At 47.5% G+C, this 4,895-nt stretch overlaps 1 non-coding gene across 1 annotated transcript; it reads right to left on the reverse strand.

Annotated features, from left to right (window-relative positions):
• Positions 1 to 2,951: 2,951 nt before the first annotated feature.
• On the reverse strand, positions 2,952 to 3,055 carry LOC111823539. Its single transcript, XR_002826577.1, has one exon. It is a non-coding gene; the product is annotated as a U6 spliceosomal RNA (small nuclear RNA).
• Positions 3,056 to 4,895: the final 1,840 nt, after the last annotated feature.

A 4,895-nucleotide genomic window follows, 5' to 3' on the forward strand; every position in this document is an offset into this window, starting at 1 on the left:
GTCTTGAACTACAACCCCAGTGTCTGCAGGCCACGAAGGACTCCCAAAGCATGTCGTGCTGTTCCTCCTGCCTAGAAGGATTTCTGCCCCCTCTTCCCCCATGCACCTGGCAAACTTGAGTGTGTATCAGCTCCACCTGGGCGCTACTCCCAGACTTGCATTATCCAACTCTGATTCTCCTCCAGAGAAAGGAGAAATTCACATTTTAACAAGCACCGGGACAATTTTTAATGTAGGGATCCTCAAACCAGAAATACTGCACTGAGGACAGGGCTGTGATACTTTAAGCCAGCCACCCAGTCGCACCCGGTCCAGGCTTGCTGCTGTTGAACACCTGGACAAACGTCACCCCCGCTGGAAACAGTTAACTTGTTCCCGCTTCTGCCTTTCTGTGATGTTTGACTCACAGCTACTCCTCCCTAATTCCCTGGTTAGTTGAATGATGAGTCCTGGAAAGGCCACACATAGATGTGTCTCCACATCCTCAGTGCACCGCAGTAAGTTTCACAGGTGATTTAATTTTCGAACAAATTAAATGTATGCCTAAAAATACAGCGAAACCTGCAGCTTCTTCCTCTCCCAGACCAAAGCAAGTTGCTCACATATTCTTGTAGGGACTCTGATAAAGAGACAGTGGACTCCAGAGGTGAGGAGCGCATGCTCTAGAGTCCCACTATCCTGAATCTTCAGAGTGTCTGAACCCCTAGCCTCGCTTTCCTTACCTCTAAGGCAAGGACAGCTACTGGTCCTGGTGTCCTGTTCAGTCAGTGATGGCTATTGTCACTGCATTGGGCTTTCTATGGCCACTGTTCACCCCTGCAGGCCGGCATGGCATCATATTCAACTCCCTCTAGGACCAGCTTGACTGTTGAAAAGAAACACCGGAGGCTGCCCCCTAAACGGGTTCATGAGCCAAAAACAAGCCGAGCGCCTGGCTGGACTCTGAACTGAACCCAGCGTTGGTTTTGCACGGAATCACGAGCTCTACCAAAGTTCCCTTCCAGCCTCCCCCTCCTCTGCCAGAAAAGGAACCCAGATGGTGAACCAGGGCAAAGCAGATTCAAGATCTACATCTACAAGATCAAATGGAATCTCAAAGAAGGCCCACCCTGGCCCCGTGGAAGGGACTGTTTCAAGGCTGGTTTTCAGAGGTGTGTCTGAGGGTTTATCAAATTCAGTTTGAATCAGAGAATGTTCGCTGTAGTGATGACCTGGAAGACTGAGCAGACTACGGATTTTTAGGCCCCTTTGACTGAACTTGGATCTTGGCTAGGAGGAAGCCAGTGGCATTGTTCTCCACAGAGCCCTGAGGTGGTGATGATCTCCCAGGCTCAGACCCAGAGGCTCTGCTTAAAACCTGGTCACTGTCATTCACACCAACTTTTCCCAATTTCCACCCCTGTGTGGCTCAGTCACGAGGATGGTCAGAGCTGGTCTGGGGAGGTTGACAGAGGAAGAGAATGTTTATGCAGGGGAGGGTCCATAAGCACACTGCCTTCAAGTCTCACCTTTGAACTTGGAGAAGCTTGCATATTTTGCATTCTATACTCATGGTTTTTATAGCACACACACTAATCTGGAAGACGGGTGGAGATGTGCTCTCCTCCCTCCTCACCCGCCCTTCTGACCTTATCTCTTATTACTCTCCCCTTTCTCTCCAGCCCAGTCAGGTAGCCTCCTTGCTATTTCCTGAACATGTCGAACACGCCCTCACCTCAGGGCCTATGCACTGGCTCTTCTCCCTCCACAAAACATTCTTTCCCCAGAATTCCTTCAATTCCCACTCCCTTGCCTCCTTCGGGTCTTGGCTCAAATGCCACCTTCATGGAGCCTCCCGGAAGCTTCTCCTGGTGACACATCCCCTCCTCCCACTCCTGAGTCTGTGGTGCGGCTGGCTGACTGTCTCACCCACTTTCCCCAATTAAGGCAGTAGCGTCAAGTACTATGTATGGCGGACCCTGGGGTCAGACTGCCTGGGATCCGATCCTGCCTCTGTCATTTGCCAGCTCAGATAACTTTTTAACCTCTCTGTGCTTCAGTTTCTCCTCTGTAAAATGGGTCTAAAAATATACCTATTTAGTAGGATCCTTGATAAGTAAATGTATGTTAAGTGCTTGGAATGGTGCGGGGCATGAGGTAAGTGCTCGGTAGGGACTAGCTGTAGCTATTATATCCAATTGTCCATAGTCTCCACCCCTGAGCTCCCATGCTGCCTGCCAGACACCTAGCTGGGTGCTTTTATATCCAATCACATTCATTCCTCAGGGTGTTTCAGTGGTTTTCACTGTGCCCATTTAACAATTAAGGAAATTGAGGGTCAGAAAAGATAAGTACAAGTTATTCAGCTGGGAAGATGGTGGAGCTGAGATTCAAACTCGCGTCTCTTCACTGCACTATATATTAAGGGGGTGTGGGAAAAGGTAGTCTTCTACCCGTCCTTCCAGGCCCAACTCAGAGCCGCCTGCTCCAAAGAGCTTCTTTCTATCAATGCTTTGGTCTGAACTCTATGTCACCCATCACAGCAGTCAGGGTGGTGCTGCAGTTGCCAATGCGGGCTTCCCTGGCAATCTGCCTGTTTTTTAAAAGTACGTTTTTATTGATTTGAGAGAGAGAGGGAAACATTGATGAGAGAGAAACATGAACTGACTACCTCCCACAGGCCCCCCTACTGGGGATTGAGCCTGCAACCTGGACATGTGCCCTGACCAGAATATAACCAGTGACCTCTCAGTGCATGGGAAGACGCTCAACCAACTGAGCCACACTGGCCAGGGCAATCTGCCTGATTTTGAATTCCAGTTGGGCAGTTTGAATTCCTAACTCAAGCAAGTTTCCTCATCACTGCAATAGAATATAACAGAACCTGACTCATAAAGTTGCTGTAAGGACTAAAAGAGATAATCCATGTAATGCATTTAATAAATGTTAGCTATTATTACTATTCTTTTCTTTTAAGTATGGAACACTTCATGAATTTGCGTGTCATCCTTGCACAGGGGCCATGCTAATCTCTCTATCATTCCAAATTTAGTATATGTGCTGCCGAAACAAGCACTATTATTACTATTCTTATCCATGTCTTCTTCCTTGGTGTGCTGTGAGATTCTCAGAGTGCAAGGAACCTTGTTATATCCACCTTTACTTGAGCAAAATATTTAACTTCCCAGCTGTGTGATTTTGAGCAAGTTACCTTCTCTAGACTCAGTTTCCTCATATAAAGTGATGGTAATTAGCCTGGCCAGTATGGCCTAGTGCTTGAGGGTCGATCTCTGAACCAGAAGGGTCACAGTTTGGTTCCCTCTCCCTTCCTCTCTGAAATCAATTTAAAAAAAATTTTTTAATAAATAAAAGTAAAATGGTGGTAATTACAATAGGTACCTCATTGGGTTGCTATGGAGATTAAGCAGGTTAATAAATGTAAAGCACTTTGTACACTGCCTGGCATGTGCTAAGTGTTCAATCAACACTAGTTATTTTTTAAATATATTTTAATGATTTTTTACAGAGAGGAAGGGAGAGGGATAGAGTTAGAAACATCGATGAGAGAGAAACATCGATCAGCTGCCTCCTGCACACTCCCTACTGGGCATGTGCCCGCAACCAAGGTACATGCCCTTGACCGGAATCGAACCTGGGACCCTTGAGTCCACAGGCTGACGCTCTATCCACTGAGCCAAACCGGTTAGGGCTCAACACTAGTTATTATTTACATTCTCCTATGCCTAAATCAGTGCCTGTGACATAATAATAATAATCAGAGTGAAAGAACAAATTTTTAAAATTTCAAACGTTGCCTTTTAATCTCCCACTTTCCAAACTTTCTATTGTTTTTTCCTCTCACTGCGCTTATAGCAGGTGCTCTGTTCATCGTTGGCGATGTCGGTGAACCCAGCTATGGAAGATTCAACTATGTCCCCATGATGTGTATTAGGTCCTGTAAAACCTTGCTAATTGTGACTTACTCATAGTTTTGGCCAAAGTCTAACCTGAATGCTGTGTCCACAGAAGCACCAACCTTTCCTGCCCCTTTGTAGATCCAGGAGCCCCTAGAGCAGGGCTGGGGAACCTGTTTTCTGCCAAGGGCCATTTGGATATTTATAGCATCATTCGCGGGCCATACAAAATTTTCAGCTTGAAAGTTAGCCTGCTATATTTGGCCAAACATTTAATTAACTCACCCCTCATGCCTTGGCAGGACCAGACCAGATGATTTCAAGGCCTTATATGGCCCGCAGGCCAGATGTTCCCCACCCCTGCCCTGGAGGAAGCAAAGTCACCCAACAAACACAGGAGCTGGAGACAATCAGTGCAGCTTTTCCAGGCTCTTGGAACAGAGTTCCAGGACTGAGTTGTTCTTCTTGGCCACAAGCCCCAGTAGATGGACCTTCACTGAGAGGAGGACCATCCAAGTACCATTTGTAACAAGGATACAGTGGAGAAAACCGAGGCTCAGAGAAGTTCAGCAGTTTGCCTAGGCCAGTGGTCGGCAAACTGCGGCTCGCGAGTCACATGCGGCTCTTTAGCCCCTTGAGTGTGGCTCACGTGCGGGCTAATTGAAACTTCGTGGCCCATGCGCAGAAGTTGGTATTTTGTGGAAGAGCCACACTCAAGGGGCCAAAGAGCCGCAGTTTGCCGACCACTGGCCTAGGCCCTAGGGCAGGGGTGGGCAAACTTTGACTCGAGGGCCACAATGGGTTCTTAAACTGGACCGGAGGGCCGGAACAAAAGCATGGATGGAGTGTTTGTGTGAACTAATATAAATTCAAAGTAAACATCATTACATAAAAGGGTACGGTCTTTTTTTTTTTTAGTTTTATTCATTTCAAACGGGCCGGATCCGGCCTGCGGGCCGTAGTTTGCCCACGGCTGGGCTAGGGTCACGCAGCTGATAAGCA

The sequence above is a fragment of the Myotis lucifugus genome, unplaced genomic scaffold (genome assembly GCF_000147115.1).
Source record: "Myotis lucifugus unplaced genomic scaffold, Myoluc2.0 scaffold_541, whole genome shotgun sequence".
Taxonomy (NCBI): domain Eukaryota; kingdom Metazoa; phylum Chordata; class Mammalia; order Chiroptera; family Vespertilionidae; genus Myotis; species Myotis lucifugus.